Here is a 22525-nt window from a genome sequence, read left to right as displayed (position 1 = left end):
AGCAGAGGGCCGAGATGGCCAAGATTCCCTATGCATTTGTAGTGGGAAGTCTTATGTATGCCATGATAGCCACTCGTCCAGATATTATATTTGCAGTTGGTGTTGTGGTGCATTTTATGGCTACACCTAGCAAGAGTTATTGGGATGTCATGAAGGGTATCATGAGGTACCTAAAGGGAAATGCTGATATGTGCATATGTTATGATAGACAGGATATATGAGTTGTGGAATACACTGAGTCTAACCATGCAGGACGTGTAGATAATAGGAAGTCCACTTTTGGCTACGTGTTCACTTTTGATGAAGGTGCTCTTTTATGGAAGTCCATGACCCTTTCTACTATTATAGAGGCTAAGTATGTTGCAACCTTTGAGGCTTGCAAGGAGGCCATTTGGTTGGGTTGTTTGGTTACTGACCTTGGTATTGCAAATGCTATCCATACATTGCATTCAGATTCTATGAGGCCTATCCAATTAGCCAAGAATCTGATCTTCCATGTGAAGATGAAATAAATTGAGTTGAGGTATCACTTCATTCATGAGGTCATTGTGAGGACAGGTCTATTGACCTTGTCAAGATCTCAACTAACCAAAATCCTATAGACTTGCTCATAAAAAGCCTCTCTACAGAGCACTTTGCCTTCCTTAGGATGTTGATGGGCATTGGATGAGACGACATCTTTCCTCATCCTGTTGTATCTATGTATATGTTGTACTATCTTTTCTTTTTTCTTTTCACTCCTCATTGAGGCAGATTCTCCTTTAAGTGGGAGGTTGTTGGGAGGGTAAAGGCACCTTTGCCTAGCCACACATGTATTACTACACTTACAATATTTGCACCTGCACACTACAGGCGGTGGGTGCCCATCACTTCATTCTTTATTCTTTTAGAGACATTTGAATAAAGTGAAGGTCAGTTACACATTATGATTATTGGAGTTCCCACATTGTGTGTCTCTCTCTCTCTTGCTCTTGCTCCTTCCACCATAGCTCTTGTTCCTGTTCATGCTTCCACATCAGGGCTCACCTTCCTTCAGGGATAATGTTAACCTAGTGCAAAGAAAGCAAAAAATGAAATTAAAAAGGCGCAGGGCAAAGTGGAAAAAGGTGACCTAATTGAAGAAATTGGAGGAGAGAAGGACAAAAGCGCAAGGATAATATTAAAAGTTTATGACATGTGCAAAAGAGAAAATGTGCATTTTAAATGCAAAGACACACCCTAAATTTTTGTAAGAGAGCACTAGATACTGAGTTTTGTGATCCATTGGAAGAGGATGTGTCCATATCATTACATGGTGGGTACCAAATATCCCACTTAAAGATACTTCTTTCACTCTTGAGTACACAAGTAAAGTATAGAATGAGTGATATAAGTGCGATTGAGCTATTTAAATACATAGTATTGTAATTTAAGTACATAACTATTTAAGTGATACAATCTCCACAAAGCCCCATGAAGGGAGCTCTCTAGCTCAACCCTTGAGATTTACGAATCACTTATTGGTCAAGCATTTCAAGCCTAACAGCCATGGCTACCTCTCACATATCCGATGTAATATCCCTACCCATGGGGTGTAGTGAGCTTACCTTGAGGCTCCATTGAGTACCTTCCTCTCTCTTGCACATAGGTAGCTCCATGATCCTTGAGGCAAGCTCAAGAAATCTCAATTCCTCTCCGTCAAGCTCCATCCTCCATAGCCGTGAGAGACAAGAGAAGAGAAGAAAAGAGAAGAAGATGAAGAGAGGAGATGGGGAGCTTATTCTCCTCGATCCCTCACTCTCACACACACACTCCCTCACACTCTCACACTCCCTCACTCACTCACTCAAGCACAAGAAAGAAGACAAGAGAAGAGAAGAAGAAGAAGAAGCTTTTTGGCACACGCAAAGAATGAGCTCTCATTCACTTTTTGAACATTATATACAAAACCCTAAATCCCTTTTGGGCGGTCATCCCCTTATCCCCATTTTCTTACATGGCTAAAGGGCCTAGGCCCTTTTTCCCATTGTCATTCTCTCTTCCTAGCTTCGGGTCGTTCACCGTTCATGGTTACAAATTGCTTAGGAGGGAGCATGGTTCTCTTTTACAGTGATTTTGGGTACGCCTTTATTTTTAAAGGTGCAGCTTCTTGCTTTTTGCTTCTTGCAGCTTTCATGGTTGTGTCTTGTACTCCTGGTGGTTGTTCCCATGCTTTTAGATCTCTTGCAGGCCCACTCTCTTGTAGGGCTCCTTGTCCTTTTTTCCTCCTTGCACTTTTCCTCTTCATGCCTCGTTTTCTACTTCCTTCAGTTTGCAGTAAACATTACCCCCCTGCTAGTTAAGTGCTAGTCCCATGGCACTTCTAGGTGGTGAGCTAGACAGTGTTGCTAGGGTAGCCAAGTGGCTTTTTGAGTTTGTATATAAGCCCTGTTGGAAGGTTTGTTAGAGGGGTTTATAGTTTTGGAAGCCCTTGAGTTGGATATGAGTTGTGGTGTTGGAGGGATTTTTGGTTCTAAAAGGCCCTTGAGTTGGATATGAGCCCTGGTGTTAGAGGGATTTATGGATTTGAAAGGCCTTTTGAGTTTGTATACGAGCCCTGGTGGAAGGTCTATTGGAGGTATTTATGGTACTAGAATGGAACATGGGGTTGGACAGATCCCTATGGTGGCCCTCCATGATTACCTTCTCTTGCTTTGTCCCAAATGAGCTTTTTCATTCACTTTTTGATTGGATTTTTTGCATCCATCGCCCTTGCTTTGTTGTGCTTGCATGATGGTAACATATCGCATAAGATGGGGAGTGCATTGCATGGATGATAGGGTCTTTGGAGCTGGTGGTCAGGGCCCTCTTTTTACTTGGAAAGAAAAGAAGGTGCACTACTTGGGGGTGTTTTTGTCTTACCATGGAGCACGTGGTGCCCATGCTTGTGGAATTGGGAGATGGATGTAACCCTCAGTGGCGTCTCACACTTGAGGACCCAGTTTGTGCATAAGAGAGGTGTGGTGCAGGTGATGGGTCAAACCATAGGCAAGAATTATCTTGCTAGGTATGTCTCATCATTGATGTACCCTAAGCATGTGTGGTGGGGGATGGCGCTAGGTATAGAAACCCTAGGTGCAGTGATTGTGGCGCTCAAGGTGCTTTTTGGGGGGGTTCAGTCTTTCCACCCTTTTTTTTTTAGTACATGATTATAGCCGGAACTTGGATGCAAGGGGTGCTCTTAGGCTCTACCTAATCTTCCTCCAACGATTCGTGAGGTGGTCTCAGGGACTTAGTTTAAAAGGCGCGGTTTTGTAGGTATTCCTTGATGCTAGCCTTTGCATTGTGTGGTTGACAAGAAAGGATGATTACACCTCGTAAAGTGGCTATCACTCATGTCTTCAAGGATGCTCATACAAAATGAGGGAAGCATGGTTACCTTCATCATGAGCCTAGCCATAGCGTAGCTATCTATTCCTAGATTAATGTAAAAAAAGAGTGGGGGAAGGTGGGATTCCTCAGCTTGCTGGCTTTTGTTTAAGAAAAAACCTAATAGTCCTAAGGTAATTACAAGTAGTTATGAAGGCTAGGTCCGAGCAGGAAGAGAAATCCTTGAGGAAGTGATTGATGGATGGGTGTAAGTCCCCTACTCCAAAGGTCATGCATTCCTCGGGAGTTGCCACATTGACATTGTAGATCTTCAAGAAGTTGTACGTGCCATGCATTCCCCTATCATAATCCACTCAGTGAGGGCATGTAGATAGGATCATTCCATTCTTCCTATAGCGTGCCACAGAAGACCATCCATGCATCAAAATTGGTGTCCCAAATCCTCCTCCGCCACTTCGGCTGTGCCTCGTAACCTCAGATGGTTTTGGGAACCTGATAGACCTTATCCTGCCAATAGTCCGTGGGTTCCTGCCTCCATTGTGTGATTGCAATGCTCCGCTCCTCGACCCAACGGTTCGATAGAGTATTGCTAAAAAAAAAGATCATTTCCACCACCTCCAATGGTAAGACTCGGTCCAAGGCTCGTGGGTAGAGGAAGGAGAACTCGAAGGGTCGGGATTGGAGCTCCCACTGTGTTGCGAGATAGCTAGCTCATGCGGCCAGTTGACGAGATGGTGATCTGTAACGTGTCCCCCTGACCACTTGCAAGACAAGTCTTAGTAGCCCATCGGGAAGAGAGTCTAGGAAATGCCGCCCGGCACTCCCAAGGAATGTCACGGGGTTTGCGATCTAGGTCTTCCCGAGTCTGCCACAAAGAGGAAGCATTCCGGTCGTTTCCACTTAGGACCGAAGGGTTTTCCTAATGGTCAAGTTCCTAGAAGGTAGCTAGCGTCGAGCCCCAAACAAACTACTTTGTGCAGAAACATCAGGGTCAAAGCGGATTCATGTTGCACTTGGTTCAAGGAGAATGGGAAACGAGAGGGATGCGAAGCTCGACCTCTCTGCCCATAAGGCATAGTCCCATTCCGTTACCCTAAAACAGCATAAATTGGGACTCTAGCTTTCTAGATTCTAGGTCATTGTTACCTTGCTGTCAATTTTCTTTGAGAAAAGTTCTCGGCCAACCAGGACCACCCTTCCGTAGGACGAAACTAGGGTCACATCCACCGCACTTTCCTCAGGGATCGCTATTCCAAGTTCCGCCTGTTGACTAGTATGCGGGCCTCGAGATCCAATCTCAAGTCACGTCCACCTCTGGTGCAGGACTCGGAGGCAAGGCATTTATGGCCAGAGCCCCCCTGGCACCCAAGCATCCTCCTGCTCCAAGTAGCACCCACGGAGAGACCTCTCGCAGTGGGTTCAGTCCACGTACCCAGTGCGACTAACAACCCCCTTGGATAGGGTCAGGTAGACAATCGAGGGTAACAGATGCTGCCTCTCCCTCCATGCTTTTAACCTGAAGCATTAGTTAATTTCTAACATTAGTTCCTTGAGCAAAGAAGAATAAACAGTGCTCCTAATGTACAAACAGAAGCACTTGAGTGGTCGCCTATACGGCCAACTGCTAAGGTGTGAATCCTTCTCTTCGAATACATCCAGCATTCCATCTGGGATCAATTGTGACTTGGCACAATCCCAACGGTTTCATAAGCTAAGTTTCTTGTTTACCCTTTATCCTTGGGTTAGGGTTTATACCCTTTTGACCCAATTGTTTCCACCTTAGATTTCCTTAAATTATAGACAATAAATCCTGGGCAACCTCGTCGCCCTAACTTGGTTGATTAACTGCCTTCTTGGCAAATTCGTATCTCCCCTAACTTGGCAAATCAACCCCAAGGAAGGGTGATGTAGAAGGATGACTAGCCATCCTCTAGAAAATTTGGCTTTTACTTTGAACTCACCAACCTTGTTCTAAGGAGTGGCAATACTATTTTGTGATTTAGACACAAACCATGCAACGTTGCAACTTGTTGGACAAGATAGGTGTCAGCACCCAACTTGTGGGATTATTTCTCCCATCACACGGTATTTCTTGGTGAAGAATACCTTTGGTCAAGATGTAGGGTTTGTGAGTCCTCTTGACCCAATCCAAATCCTAACCCTAGGCCGATAACGCTTTCGCCCCTAGGGATCCTAAATTCATACGGAGGTGTAGTATTTGGTCAATTGATCCTTAGGGTGAGAACCCTACATCATTGTTGCATGGGCGTTTAGATAACCCTAATATTTTCAAGAATGTGGGTAGGATCTTTGGGATCGAAAGTCTTAAATTGGCATCCCAAGAGCGATACTAGGCAGAATTTTAATGTAACTTAACCCTACCTAGCACTTTGAGGTGATCGTCATATGCAATCTAACCGTACCTTTATGATTTTCATGTGAGCTACTCAACTATACGCGAATTACTTAGTTGGTTTAACTAACCCACGATTAGAGACGATCATCCCTTTTAAAGATGCAAATACTTCCTTCTAAATTAGCAAGTACTTTTCCCTAAAAGATGCAAGGAACTGCAGGATGGATGCAATGTATCATTCCATGCAAATATGCGATTTCAAGACCATAGATCTTTTCCTTCTATGCAGCTATAAGATCTACAATGGTCGTTCCTTTTCCTAAGCTATAATGAATGACAATTCAGAGCTAACTCTTATAACCCTACGTTTAAAGCATTGAATTCAAGCTTTAATATGAAGATGCATCCTTTCCTAAATACAAACTTCGATAAAAGAACTTCATGCATGAGCGAATGCCATGAGACCATTAATGATTTAATCCGTCCTTTAGCACTTAACCCAACCTAGAGTGTAACTATCTTTGCATGCAATTTGCAAGGTTCATAGATCCTTCCCATGCATTGCAACTACTCGGACAACATTTAATGTACGTCTAAGTTTATCTCATACATGAGTCACAACTAGGAAATTATTAGCTAAGTGCATTATGCGTTGTTCTTTTCATGAGGCAACAAGGATGCCTTTAGACAAATCCACCTTTTTACTTATGCAATATGCATTCAAGAATGCAACTACCATGACCATGCAAGTACTCGTCTTGCATTTTACTTGGTAATTCGATGAGATTATATAAATTTTCCAATGTAATCAAACTTGCCTAGTGAATTAAAGACATGATTAAATGCATCCTTTTCACGCAGGAAATTTATTGGAACGTGGGTGTTAAGATTCGCAGGATCCAAGCCTTATAAACTCGGTTTTAAAAACCCGAGAGGTATGGGTGAATAAGGCTTATGGAAGCCTTATTGGAAGCTTCTAATAGAAGCTTCCAAGCTTCTATTTACTGACAGATGATGTGTAATGGAGAGGATGAAGATGATGATGATGATGATGAAGATGGTGATGATGGTGGTAATGATGATGATAATGACGATGGCAGGGGGCGGCAGCAACGATAGCCTAATGACATGGCCTGGCGGCAGCAGCAGCGCGATGATGGCAAGCAGCACTGTAGCCTAGCGATCCTTCCTCTCTCCCCTCCATCAAGCTTGGGGAGGGGGTGTTCTAATAGACTTGTAAGGGGGAGGGGGGTAGCAAGTGGTGGGCTGCATGCCTCCCTCCCCCATGCCCTCCACCACTCAAGGTCATACTCCCTCTCCCCGCCATGCATCGGTTGAAGGGGAGGGGATTATTATAAAAACATTTGCCAAATTTTTTTCCATTATCACTTTCCCCCCCCTTGAAGGGGTGTTCCCCCGTAGGCCTACGGTGGTTCGCGGTTTTCAAGCCACGGCTTTCTACACACGATGCGGGGTGGAGTTTGATAGTGCATGTGGAGGGAGTACTTAGCCATCAATTCCTTCTGACTTACTTGCAACAATGCAATATAGATAAGTTGCGGAAGGTCTTGATTAATATGGTTGCAACATACTAAGAAAATTATTATAAAAAATACCATAAACAAGTTTCATAGTTTTACTTTTATTGTTGATTGCAACAGCATCCTCATCACAATGATAGAATTTTTGTGGTTGGAGTGTAATTGTAAATGCCAGAGATTTGTAGTATATGTAACTGAACCAAAGAAAAAAAAAGGAGATGTATAAATAAAAAAATAAAAAAATAACTGTCAGGCCGTAGCTCAAGGACTCCTTGGCTAGGCATTACAACTTGCTGATCATCAAGCACGTGACTGGGGTTAGGCACATACTTTTTCAGTAGGCTAATATGGAATACATTATGAAATTTTAGGTTTTCGGGGAGTTGAAGTCTATAAGCATTAGGCCCTAGGCACTTGAGAATCTTGTAGGGTCCACAATACCTTGGACTTAGCTTTTTGCATTCACCCAAGGATAGGGAACTCTTCTTTGGATGTACACAAATGAAGATCATATCACCTTCAACGAAGGATCTATCTTACCGTTTCAGGTCTGCGTAAGTCTTCTATCTATCCTTGGTGGCTTGGATGTCCTGTCTTATTGACTTGATTTGGTCATCCGTGTCTTCCAGCATCTGCTTTGAAGCTTCAACCCTCAAGGTTGGATCCGAAAATCTTAAAGGAATATGACAATTGTGCCCATACAATGCTTGAAAAGGGGTCATCTGAATGCTTTGTTGGTAAGAAGCCTTGTAGGCAAACTCAACCAGTGGCAAATATTGAATCCACTTTTTGGACTCACGGCAGCAATGTGCCCTAAGCATATCCTCAATGACTTGGTTAACTCGTTTTGTTTGACCATCAGTTTGGGGATGATAAGCTGTACTAAAATAGAGTTGAGTCCCAATGGCCTCGAAGATAGCCCTCTAGAAGTGTGATGTGAAGAGAGAGTCACGATCACTAATGATTCTTCTGGGTAACCCATGTAATTTGAAAATCTCCTTGATGAATAACCTCATGATGTCCGAGGCTTTATAGTTTTTCTTAACAGGGATAAGATGTGCAACCTTGATAAGCATATCCACCACCACCATAATGGAGTTGTATCCTCCCTGAACTTGGGGCAGCCCAACAACAAAATCCATACTAATGAATTCCCATTTCATTTGGGGAATGTCAAGAGGTTGCAATTTCCCTGGCATTTTGACATGTTCAGCCTTAATGCATTGACAAGACAAACATTCCGTGACATATTTAAGAATCTCACCTTTGAGCCTCTCCCAATAATAGCTCTTCCTGACGGCATTAAGGATCTTGGCATAGCCAGGATGTCCTGAGAAAGGGGAGTCATGGGCTTCCCAAACTATCTTTTAATTGAGTGATTGGCTTGCCGAGATACATAATCTCGTCCTATACTAGACAAGTCCAATATTGATAGAGAATTCCTGATACTTTGCTTGTAGCTTCGGGTCTTGATCTTTGATAGGGATCTCCCTTAGCAATTTATGATAGGTTGGGTCATGGCATGCCTCTTCTTTAGCTAGCTCAAGAATCGGGTTGTTTGGCATGGATACCTTTGTGGCTATCGATCTTGCTATTGATGAATCTTGTAAAATCAAAGAATTCAGAAATGCCTTGTGACTGAGTGCATCGGCAACTACATTCTCCTTTCCAGGCCAGTAATTTATTTCAAAGTCATATTCCTCCAGCACTTCAATCCATCGACGTTGCCTCATATTGAGCTCATTTTGGGTAAAAATCCATTTAAGACTCTTGTGGTCCGTTACTAAGGTAAATTTATTACCCAGCAAGTAGTGTCTCCAAAGTTTGAGAGCATGGATGATAGCCAACGGCTCCAGATCATGGGTAGCATAGTTCCTTTCATGGCTCTTCAATTTCCTTGAAGAGTATGCTACGAAATGACCTTCTTGCATGAGCATACATCCTAAGGCAAGTGCGCTAGTGTCAGTTATCACTTCAAACTTCTTACTAAGATCCGAAAGTTTCAGGATGGGTGCTGATACCAAGCTTTGCTTTAGTTTGTCAAAGCTGGACTGTTCAGCAAGTGACCATGCAATTGGTACTTGCTTCTTTAGTAGATCAATCAGAGGCGCTGCAATCACAACATAGTTTTTTATAAAGACCATGTACCATCCTATCAATCCAAGAAAACTACGTATTTCTTTGACAGAAGTTGGTGTTGGCCATTCGAGAACGTCTCTGCTGACCTTGACCGGATCTATTGAAATTCCTTCCACTGATACAATGAATCCCAGATATTCAATCTGTCGCTTGAAAAATGCACACTTCTTCTTCTTGGCATAAAGCTTGTGTGTCCTCATTGTCTCAAGAACAATGCGAAGCTAGGGTTCATGATCTTCTTCCTGTTTGGAGTAGACTAGGGTATCGTCAAAGAAGGCGAGTACGAAGTCATCAAGATAGGGCCTAAAGATATCTTGCATTAGCCTGTTGAAGGTAGCATGAGCATTTGTCAGCCCAAATGACATGAAGAGGAATTCAAAGTGTCCATACCTTGTGCTGAATGCCGTCTTTGGGATATTTTCTTCCTTGATCCTTATCTAATAATATCCAGACGTGAGATCTATCTTAGAGAATATCTTCGCACCTTGAAGATGGTCAAGAAGTTCATCTATTCTTGGAATGGGGTATTTGTTTTTAATGGTCGATTGATTCAACCCTCTGTAGTCAATGTATAGCCAAAGTGTTCCATCTTTCTTCTTCTAGAACAACACTGGAGCTCCCCATGGCAAATTGCTGGGACGGATGTAGCCTTGGTCTAACAGTTGCTTGAGTTGCTCCTTCAGCTCAATCGCTTCTGGGATGGACATCCTATATGATCTCTTTGCGATTGGTGTAGCTCCTGGTGCTAGCTTGATTTCATGATCGACTTTCCTTTGAGGAGGAAGTTCTGTCAGCTCTTCAGGAAATATGTCTGCATACTCCTTTAACCATGAAGGTTCTTTCCTAGATCCTTGATTCTGATCTAGCTTATTTAGTTTAATCAAATAGATAGGTAGCCCCTTTCTAACTCCTTTTATTATCCGTGTTGCTTTGGCCAGTTGAATTTTTGGCCTACCAGCCTCTCCTTGAGTTATAACTAGTTCCCCTTCAGAATTTCGAAAGGAAACTTGGCCCTTTCCACAGTGAATGTGGGTATCATTGGGTATTAGCCAATCCATACCAAGTAAACATTCGTGGACACCTAGGTTCATTACCTTGAATCTGACTAAAGTCGACTTTCCACCCAGTAGGAATCTCACCTTAGTAGTTTGCCTGGTATAAGAGACTTCACAACCATTTGCTAATTCCACAAGTAAGGTGGGTGCATCTTTTGTGGCTATTCCTAATCTTTTTGCACAAACTGGTGAAATGAAGGAATGTGTACTGCCACAATCAATTAAGGTTTTGAAGCTTTTACCTTGATAATTTGATGGAGTTTTAATCACCGAGAATTGGCGATTTGGGCCTTTCTTGTGAAGAGCAACATGAACTGTTGCCCTCTCAATGTCGGCTTCCATGGTTGGATCTTCTTCATCACCGAGCTCCTTGTTGGCAACGCTGGCAGTTCTCCCTCTGGCCCTAATGATGGCTCCTTGTCCATGGGCAACTCCTTGGAATGGGCCTTGATGTTGTCCTCTGCTAAGCTTGGGACATTGCCTCTTAAAGTGACCAGGCTCGTTGCAATGGAAGCAACAGATATTACGGCCATTACCTTGTGCAAGAATGAAGTTGTTAGGAGCGTTTGCCCTAGTTTTCTTCCTTTATTCCTGGTTTTGGCCCTGCACTCTCTTGGTCTGAGACCTATACACTCCCTTGTTTTGATCCTTGTAAGACCAAGTCCTGTTATTCCTGGGCTTGGTTTGCACCTATTGTATTATTGGTGCAGCTCGAATGAGCGCATCTTGAAGGTCTGTTGGATGCATTGATTCCAAGTGGGTGTTTATGGGTGGGTTTAATCCGGCACAAAACTTTGACACCTATTGTGTCATATCCATTTGTGGCGTGTACTTTAAGAGAGAGACGAATTTCGAATAGTAAGCATCAAGGGATAGACCAAGCTGCTTCAGTTCATAGAATTCGTTCATCTTCTGCATGTGGTAGGCAGGCGGTAGATATCTCCCTCGCATAGCTCTTTTAAGCTTCTCCCAAGTCACTGACCCTTCCAAGATCCCTTGGTCTCTGCACCATTGCTTCCACCAAAGTCTTGCTTTGCCAATAAGTTTCAGTTTGACGAGCATCGCTTGGTTAGCGGGTGCAATAACAGCTGCTTCAAAGTAATCCTCCATGGATTCAATCTAGATCACGGCATCAGTTTGGACGTCCCTTCCCTTGCCATCGAATTCAAGTGGCTTGATTTGTTTGAGAAGAAACTTCTTCTCTTGAATTAGAGCCGTACTTGGTGTAGGGGTCGGACTAGGAATGTGCACTTGAGGTTGTGCCTGTGCAATAAGATTCTTTATGTTAAAAACTTACTAAGCATTTCTCACATTACATTAACATGCCCAGTTCAGCTTTTAGCCAAGTGACCTAATCACTTAACTCTTTTAACAACACTTACAGCCAAGAAATTAATTGATAAAAAGTCTATTTCACTCATGTGGGCATAGCTCTTTCGAGTACAATTATTTTTAGGAAGGTAGAACAAGCTGATTGGCACATCAATTTCGGGAGAATAAGATTGTGTTACACTTGGCTACAGGAACTGAGTAATAATATGGATTGGGGTCATGGATTTTTAGGAATCAATAGGTCATAGGAAGCTTAGGGTATCCCTTCCTTTGATACCCATTCTTCTCATAACATCCCAGCACCTTGATTTTGTCAGCAGGGATTATTCGAGCCACTTCCTTGTACACATACTTGTTCTGCTTGACCTTTCGTCTACTGACATGTAGGGTTTCATTTGCGTGAGCCTCGACAAAGATGAACAGCTTCACGATCTTTAAGTCTTCCATCCACTTGATTCTCTTCAAGTTGGTCCGAAGGTATGCAAGCTAATGGGCAGCTATGTAGTAAATTCCTGAATCACCCGTCCATCCCCGTTCCATGTATAGGGGTGAAGGATTGTAAATACGGTCTAGAATATTCATCATGCCTAGCCTCCGTCTCGATAGTCCTAAGCATGCATTGCAGTCATAAACATAACCTAGAACACCAAGAATTTATTCCATGCTTCGCGACTCTGCAGGCCAGCATCGAAAATAAGTAAGGAAATGTTCTTAATGACAACATTTGCTCTAATTCTCCTCATTAAGTTTCCTTGCAAATATTAGATCTCGTTGGTTTGCTCTAATACAAACTGTAACGTGTCCCCCTAACCACTTGCAAGACACGTCTTAGCAGCCCATCGAAAAGAGAGTCTAGGAAGCACCGCCCGACACTCCCAAGGAATGTCACGGGGTTTGCGATCTAGGTCTTCCCGAGTCTGCCACGAAGCGGAAGCATTCCGGCCGTTCCCACTTAGGACCGACCTGAATCAGGGTTTTCCTAATGGTCAAGTTCCTAGAACATATCTAGCGTGACGAACTACTTTGCATAGAAACATCAGGGTCGAAGCGAATTCATGCTGCACTTGGTTCAAGGAGAATGGGAAACGAGAGGGATGCGAATCTTGACCTCTCTGCCCGTAAGGCATAGTCCCATTCCGTTCCCCTGAAACAGCATAAATCGGAACTCTAGGTTTCTAGATTCTAGGTCATTGTTACCTTGCTATCAATTTCCTTTGAGAAAAGTTCTCGGCCAACCAGGACCACCCTTCCGTAGGACAGACCCAGGGTCACATCCACCGCACTTTCCTCAGGGATCGCTATTCCAAGTTCCGCCTGTTGACTAGTATGCGGGCCTCGAGATCCAATCTCGAGTCACATCCACCTCTGGTGCAGGACTCGGAGGCAAGGCATTTATGGCCAGAGCCCCTCCTGGCACCCAAGCGTCCTCTTGCTCCAAGTAGCACCCACGGAGAGACCTCTCGCAGTGGGTTCAGTCCACGTACCCAGTGCGACTAACAACCCCCTTGGATAGGGTCAGGTAGACAATCGAGGGTAACAGATGCTGCCTCTCCCTCCATGCTTTTAACCTGAAGCATTAGTTAATTTCCAACATTAATTCCTTGAGCAAAGAAGAATAAACAGTGCTCCTAATGTACAAACACAAGCACTCGAGTGGTCGCCTATATGGCCAACTACTAAGGTGTGAATCCCTCTCTCTGAATACATCCAGCATTCGATCTGGGATCAATTGTGACTTGGCACAATCCCAACGGTTTCATAACTAAGTTTCTTGTTTACCCTTTATCCTTGGGTTAGGGTTTATACCCTTTTGATCCAATTGTTTCCACCTTAGATTTCCTTAAATTATAGACAATAAATCCTGGGCAACCTCGTCGCCCTAACTTGGTTGGTTAACTGCCTTCTTGGCAAATTTGTATCTCCCCTAACTTGGAAAATCAGCCCCAAGGAAGGGTGATGTAGAAGGATGACTAGCCATCCTCTAGAAAATTTGGCTTGTACTTTGAACTCGCCAACCTTGTTCTAAGGAGTGGCAATACTATTTTGTGATTTAGACACAAAATCATGCGATGTTGCAACTTGTTGCACGAGATAGGTATCAACACCTAACTTGTGGGATTATTTCTCCCATCACACAGTATTCCTTAGTGAAGAATACATTTGGTCAAGATGTAGGGTTTATGAGTCCTCTTGACCCAATCCAAACCCTAACCCTACTAGGTCGATAACGCTTTGGCCCCTAGGGATCCTAAATTCATACGGAGATGCAGTATTTGGTCAATTGATCCTTAGGGTGAGAACCCTAGATCATTCTTAAATGGGCGTTTAGATAACCCTAACATTTTTGAGAATGTCGATAGGATCTTTGGGATCGAAAGTCTTAAATTGGCATCCCAAGAGCGATACTAGGCAGAATTTTAATGTAACTTAACCCTACCTAGCACTTTGAGGTGATCGTCATATGCAATCTAACCGTACCTTTATGATTTTCATGTGAGCTACTCAACTATACGCGAATTACTTAGTTGGTTTAACTAACCCACGATTAGAGACGATCATCCCTTTTAAAGATGCAAATACTTCCTTCTAAATTAGCAAGTACTTTTCCCTAAAAGATGCAAGGAACTGCAGGATGGATGCAATGTATCATTCCATGCAAATATGCGATTTCAAGACCATAGATCTTTTCCTTCTATGCAGCTATAAGATCTACAATGGTCGTTACTTTTCCTTTCCCTAAGCTATAATGAATGACAATTCAGAGCTAACTCTTATAACCCTACGTTTAATGCATTGAATTCAAGCTTTAATATGAAGATGCATCCCTTCCTAAATACAAACTTCGATAAAAGAACTTCATGCATGAGCAAATTCCATGAGACCATTAATGATTTAATCTGTCCTTTAGCACTTAACCCAACCTAGAGTGTAACTATCTTCGCATGCAATTTGCAAGGTTCATAGATCCTTCTCATGCATCGCAACTACTCGGACAACATTTAATGTCTGTCTAAGATTATCTCATACACGAGTCAAAACTAGGAAATTATTACCTAAGTGCATTATGCGCTATTCTTTTCGCGAGGCAATAATGATGCCTTTAGACAAATCCACCTTTTTACATATGCAATATGCATTCGAGAATGCAACTACCATGACCATGCAAGTACTCGTCATGCATTTTACTTGGTAATTCGATGCGAGTATATGAATTTTCCAATGTAATCAAACTTGCCTATGTGAATTAAAGACATGCTTAAATGCATCCTTTTCACGCAGGAAATTTATCGAAGCCTGGGCGTTAAGATTCGGGGTCTTGTCCACTCCCGTACTCGGGGTGGAAGCCCCCGTGTGTGCGCCTCTCAACTTTTGCGTAGGAGCCATCGAGGATGTAGATCTCGACATAGCAAACTCCCCTTTCCCTTTATCCGATTTTTTAACTCCCTACTATCCGCGAATTTACTCCTCTTTGTAGGAACCGAGCCTTATAAACTCGGTTTTAAAAACCCGAGAGGTATGGGTGAATAAAGCTTATGGAAGCCTTATTGGAAGCTTCTAATAGAAGCTTCCAAGCTTCTATTTACTGATAGATGACGTGTAATGGAGAGGATGAAGAAGATCACGATGATGAAAATGACGATGATGATGAATATGGTGATGATGGTGGTAATGATGATGATGATGACGATGGTAGGGGCGGCAACGGCAGCCTGGCGGCGGCAACAGCGCGATGATGGCGGGCAGCACAACAACCTGGTGATCCTTTCTCTCTCCCCTCCCTCAAGCTTGGGGAGGGGGTGTTATTTTAGACTTGTAAGGGGAGGCGGGGGGTAGCCACACAAGTGGCGGGCTGCATGCCTCCCTTCCCCATGCCCTCCACCACTCAAGGTCATACTCCCTCTCCTCACCATGCATCGGCTGAAGGGGAGGGGGTTATTATAAAAAAAGTTGCCAAAAATTTATCCATTATCCCTTTTTCCCCCTTGAAGGGGTGTTCCCGCGTAGGCCTATGGTGGCTCGTGGTTTTCAAGCCACAGCTTTCTACACACGATGCAGGGTAGAGTTTGCTAGTGCACGCGGAGGGAGTACTTAGCCATCAATTTTTTATCGTTGTGGGAGATTACTTTGGGTTGCTTTTTGCGCGGGGTGTGCTGGGTCTAGGGTCATTTAATATTTCATTACGAAAATATTACATGATCCTTGCATGGTGGTGTGGGCTCCTCAAGAAGCTACTGTGGTCGTGCTCATGCTCTTTGTTGGGCTTGCTCCACAAGTTCCAATCTTCTTCTTCTTGCAACAATAACACGCTCGAGAACCTGGGCACCTTGAGGCTCTTCTATGGGTAGATCAAGCAAGGGTCGACTGGGCTCTCTCATTTTTGGTTATTTTTTGAATGCCTGCTCGAAGTTCGAGGCCCTTCCTCATTGTCTTGTTCCATTGTGGGTTGACTAGGGGTGGTGGATGGGGATGCTCTTGTTCCTCGAATCCAAGTTTCCTAATCTCATCGGTGGAGAGGCCGACTTGTTTCAAATAGCTGCATTGTTGCTCCTTGGTTATGCCTGTGCCGGTAGGGAGTGGGCACTCTTGTAGCCCATACCTTAAAGCTCTAGTTGTCAATTACAACTTCCTTTTCATTCTCTTCATGTTTTCTTTGCAACACTCCATTACAAACCATGATCCCATCGGCCTAGAGAATCGATATGCAAAGAGACATGGTCTCACTATATTGATCGATAGACTGTATGCATGCAGCGGTCTAGTAAGTCACTCATCTTTCTTGTCTGTAGTTACTATTTTTATTAAAATGCATTATGTATGGTGAACTGATGTGTAGTTTTTTTTTTTTTTGTAGAGTCCATTCAATGCTCCTTTGTGTTGAGACACAGCTTTCGGATGGTAAGGATCTATAGATCCCACTTGGATTCTATAGCATGCCTACCTATCAGCTATCCAGGCACGTTTCTAACGATCTATTGAGAGATGAATCTAAGCGATGTTTCCTGCACTCCCATGGAATGTTAGGGGGTTTGTTGCCTAGGGTTTCTCGAGTCCGCCTCGCAATGGAACCTTCACAGTCAAACCCACTAGGATCGACCTGAAACTTGGGTCCCTAGTGGTCAAGGTTTCTTGATAGCATTCTAGCATTGCGGGTCTTGGACATCCTAATTTAGATAGAGATACCCAAGCCGAAGCAAATCCATGCAACACTTGGTTCAAAGAGAATGGAAAATGAGAGGGATGTGCTGCTCAACCTCTTTGCCCGTAGGGCATAGTCCCATTTCGGCCCCCTAAAGCGGCAAGAATCAATATTCTAACCTAACAATTTCTAAGGGTTGGCAGATGATGGTAAAACCTGCTGAGAAGCCTCCCAGTTTTCTGGGACCACCTTGCCGTAGGACAAACCCATCAGTTGGTTCCACCCACTCGCTTCTCTGAATAGGTGTCTTCAATTATCTTATTAGGTCCTATCACATTTACGTGTGACATTTAAAATCAACTTCCTTAATTAAGCCTTTTAGGAAACAGGGTTCGTTCCCGTAACTTATGGCATTGACAAAAAAACATTTGAGACATGTTCCTTGGAAGTAAACTTTATATTAGCATTTTAACTGAGATACAAGTCTTTTCTAAAAAGGACGATTCCCACAATCCATGAGGATGCATCTTATTTCCTCCAAGTTTCCACCCTTGCACTACTAACAGGGCCTTGATGTCAATTGCAATGGATTTCTAAGGGGGAAGGAATTAGCCTCGTTCTGACCCTCATTCTTGTGCGATAGGAGTGAACATTTACTCAACTGGGTTTATATCCAATAATTCTTGGATGGTAATTTCCCTAATTTGTGAACCTTTAGACCAGGGTTTCTTGTCTTGAGATCACAAGATCTAGATGATTCAATCTAGGATCCAACTTGGTCATTTGGTAACCATTTTTCTCCTTAGAACTTTATCGCGATCCTAAGTTTTCCCTAGGGTTTCATTCCCTCAAGATCTCATAACAACAACTTTTGCTCATTCTTCCCACCATCCAAGAGTAAACTAAGTCCTTTGCAATCCTTAAGTAGTTGCAAGCATCTAATGTCATGTAGCGAATGGTCGTTCTTTCTTGCAGACACGACAATCAAGTTTTCTTGTATTGACATCAAGTTGTATCATGGCTTAAAATGATATCTCTAAGGGTGTTATTGGACTTATCGCGGCTAGTTGCTAGGAATAGAGACCTATGAGCATTTTTACTTGATTCTAAGTCAACCCGTGATTGTAACAATAATTTAGCTTATTAAAAATTAACCCTAAATAAGTCAACTTAAATCCTGGCCTTACTTATCATATAAGGTTTCATTTATCGAACTACCTCTTGCAGTTAAGTTTGACAATTTACATTCACCTCTTAAATCTATCTTTTAGGATGAATCTCTATCATGTAACTTAAATCCTAGCCTTACTTTTCATATAAGGTTTCATTTACCAAAATTCCTCTTACAGTTAAGTTTAACAATTTACATGCGCCTCTTAAATATATCTTTTAGGATGAATCTCTATCATGTAGTGCAACCGAAACTATCCATGATGCTAGGCAAATCTAGATGCAAGTCTTTTGTGAGTTGATGATACAATGTGGAGCTTCTATTCTTGAAAATTCATTTCAATGAATTTATGAAATCATAAGTTGTGACTTATGTTTTTTTTTAAAATGCGAGGTACATGAATTCATCATGCCTAACATAAATGCAAGCTAATTCTCTTTAAAGCATTACATGATGCAATCATCTTACACGGTCTTGTATATTTATATATATTGGTAGTCTAAGATGCACTCGCAAAAATTTTTGCCTACTAATCAGTTTAGTATTGCAACATCCCATAAATGGTTAAACAAATCATGGCCTATCATGACCATCATGAACTTGATTCAAACCTATGCATCTACCTGGTTATACAAATCACATTACCCTTTACCATTCCGCTCATAGGACAAGACACCATAGAGGTATGTGGTTTTGGAGTGACGAATTGGCATTTATACCTGATAACCCATTCATGTTAGCGGTGGCATCTTTGCCCAATCCTCCTTTCGTGGTTGTGGCCTTTCCGGTTACTTGGGAGATTTTCTGCTTCTGAGCTATTTCAGAGCTTGGAATGTGGGCCTTCTCTTTTCTCCATGTACCCCTTTGTGTAGGAATTTCCCATGCTTTGCTTTGATTCCAACAACCTTTTTCCAAGTCGAGGGGTAGTTGATGGAGAACCCGCGGGAATAGCAAGGGAGAGAGGATACTTTGTAACATCTTTCAAGAGAGGGAGGAAATGAATTTTCCTTGAGGCCTCCTCTCTCTCTCTCTCTCTCTCTCTCTCTCTCTCTCTCTCTCTCTCTCTCTCTCTCTCTCTCTCTCTCTCTCTCTCTCTCTCTCTCTCTCTCTCTCTTTAAGGTTCCCTTTCCCTCTCCCTCTCGCTTTCTCCCTCTCTCTCTCTCTCTCTCTCTCTCTCTCTCTCTCTCTCTCTCTCTCTCCCCTTCTCACAGATCGGCAACAGGGGAAAGATTGGCATGTCATCCCTTGTTTAAGGAGGGGATTTTATAGGGGAGGGGACTTTCGTTTTTTATTAACTCATCTTATTAATCATTTAAAAGCCATAACGAATTTGTAAAGGATATGAGAAGTTCGCTTCAGCTTTCCACCATAGGCTTTCCATCCACCATCAATCTTTTGAAAAGAGCTCTTGAACATATTATTCTCAATCAGCACGAACTCATCACATACAATTATTACAACACACACACAAAAACTAACACAACCATCTGAATGACACCTCCAAAAAGAGATATATATCATTAAGAATCATCCAAAATATATTGCAAAGGCATCAATGAAGGTGATCCGTGTTGAAGGCTTGGTGGTTTCGAAAATGATCCATGGAGAAGGATTCATCTACAAATGTCTTTGGAGGATTTTGAAAGAACTGCAAGCAGCACATCCTTTCTAGTAAAACAAGGTATCTGCTAGGGAGACATAGGGCATTAAAATACAGGACATCCAATTGGCGGGAGTCAATATTCACATTGACATTCATACAAAGTTTTGGAATGGCCTTTTGATCATTATGGGAATGCCTATGCATGTATACTAGATACCAAGCAAAATGAGCTGTCGATCTCACTGAAGGATCTAGAGATTGTGAATATTGGTGAGCAAAATGAAGGTAGTTCTGGTATGCTTGACTGGCAGTTGTCCAATCTCCTGGAATTATTGGCCAATTTATCTGAGGTCTTGTAAGAGAATCAATCGAGCTCCATCCTCTTCTTCTGGTAATCTGCAGGAGAGGGAAGTGGAATAAGTAAAAGAGGATGAAGAGATGGATAGGCAAAATCATAAAAGGAGGAATAAGTTAAAGAATGAGTGGCTGAAAATTTTAGGGAATCAGTTAGGAAGGGTGTTAATTGGTAAATAGGAAAGGTAGAAGGTATATGGATAGATGGAGAAGGGCATGGTGAAGAAGGGGAAAAAACTCTATCTTCGATAAAAGAACAATATGTAAATATGGGAATTTGAGGAAAAGATTGAGGTTGGAAAAGAAGGGGTAAGATTACTATTGAATTGGTTTCATAAAGGGAAAGATAGGTATCATAGCGGTGAGCCATTTGTTGGTAGTACAGTAGGCTAGGAACAGAGGGTTTAAATCAAATGGATAGTGTTTGGAAAGGTGAGCTAAGAGATCCACCCTCAGTTGGTTAGTGCTCTGTACATAGGTAGAAGCTGTGTTTTGACATTGATTCAAGACCATAGAATCAATCATTGAGTGCTAGGAATTGTCAGGGCAAGTAGCCACTTTTGAGGAGTAACACTGGAACATGTCATCTATCCACAACTCCAAATAGTTGTCATACAAAACATCTTGTAAAACCACATCTCCCACATACTTGGCCATATCTACTTCATCTGGAATCAACAAATCTCCCCGTAGATACATATAGGACAGCAACATGGTATCCGTCCTCACAGAATCTTCAAACACCATATGGACCACTTCTGTTAGTAACTCAGGAGACCAAGCCCCACTCCAACCATCCTCTGGAAGAGGAAAATCCAGTGTTGAAAGCTTCATGTAAAAGGCCAACTTTTGCAATTGATAGTGGATAAAGAAAGAATGGTCTGGAGGAACATATTCCTAGAAATGCTCAAATGTAGACCATAACAGATCCATCCTGGACTGCAATCTTTCCACTTTATCTTTGAATAAAGGACACAAGGTAGCCTATCTCTGGAGAACTGCCAAGTCTTGCTTTGAAAGAGAAGGGATCAGGGGAACATTAGGGCTTGGAGGAACAGACCGTACTGTGCCACTTGGTCTTGCAACTGCTTGATTTAGGAAGCTTGTGATTCCACTGTGTCATGAGCAGTCTCTAAGGCTGAGAGTTTTGCATCTAAAAGAGTCTGAAACTCTTGAGCTTCTTTGGACATCCTCTCTTTCTCCTCGGAGATTTTAGTGACCTCTGATTAAGCTTCTGTTAACTGAATCTTCAAAGAATATATCTCTTCTCTTTGGGTCTCAATCATTTGGGTTTGTTGCTCCATCTGTTGAAACAGATCCGCTAGTGTGTCTTTAGCAGAGGCTAACTCTGATGTTGCCTTATGCAACTAGTCTTTGGACTGCATCAGTTATTCATAAAAGGAAGCATACAGCTGTTGAACATAGGCTGTCTCACTGAAAGTTCAATTGAACTCTGAATGTCTTTACAGAGGAATGGAATGGCATCTCTTGACACTAGACTGTTCGATGAAGAGACTGATATGTCCAAGGAACCCTCTCTATGTGCTCTGAATAGGTTGTTACATGTGAGATAAGCAGGAAGGTCACTGCCAGATGTAGCAGGAATTGTGACTAAAGGAAGAACTAAAGGAGATTTATCTACCACCCGCTTCAAGCATTTTTGCTAAATGACCAGTAGAGGAGGAGAATCCAGATCCTCTATATCAATAGGTTTTGACTCTTTTGAAGGTGGAGGAGGAGGTACTGGATCAGATGGAGGAGGTGGAGGCACACCCTTCTTTAAACCTCTGGTTACTTTGATAAAATGTTGATCCATCATTGTGAGTAGGTAAGTGCTCCAATCAATAGCCACTCCTTTTAACACCATCCTGGAAGCTGTAAAGAGCTCTTTGGACAAGTAATGGGATGGTGTTTTGGCAGGCATAAACCTATCTTGGAGGAATCGGTATACCAACTTCCACACAGGATCAATGATTATGGAAAAAGAGACTCCGGAAGTGTGATCACTTTCTTGACATCTAGAATTTCCTTGGTCTGTTTCTGTAACAGCTTGAAAATCTCATCGTTGGAGAATAGTTGGCGAGCTGTAACAAAGGGCTCTCCTTTGTAGGGAAGAGACAAAGCCTTCCCTAACCCTCGGGGTGTCAATGTCATGGAAGTACCATGGACCAGTCCCGACTTCTTACTGTATGAGACAAGGAACTCATCATGCATGGATGGATCTTTTGGAATCAAGGGGAAGGAAGCAGCCACGAAAGTCACGAGGCCTGCTTTCACTATAGGCTCAAAAGCTAATAGGGAAGAGTATCCCTACTAACCAACAGGACATACTAGATAGGAGAGGAGCGTGAGGCGCCATTCAAATGGAAAACACACACACCACAAACACAGATAATCACAAAGAATGCCTGCAAAACAACCAAATGACTATCAACAAGAAATCAATAAAAAAGGACACACATACAGACATAGACGTAACTAACCCATTT

Source organism: Lygodium microphyllum, chromosome 22 (genome assembly GCF_053477565.2).
Source record: "Lygodium microphyllum isolate KBCC chromosome 22, Lygodium_microphyllum_v1.1.10, whole genome shotgun sequence".
Taxonomy (NCBI): domain Eukaryota; kingdom Viridiplantae; phylum Streptophyta; class Polypodiopsida; order Schizaeales; family Lygodiaceae; genus Lygodium; species Lygodium microphyllum.
Note: the sequence above shows the minus strand (reverse complement) of the source record.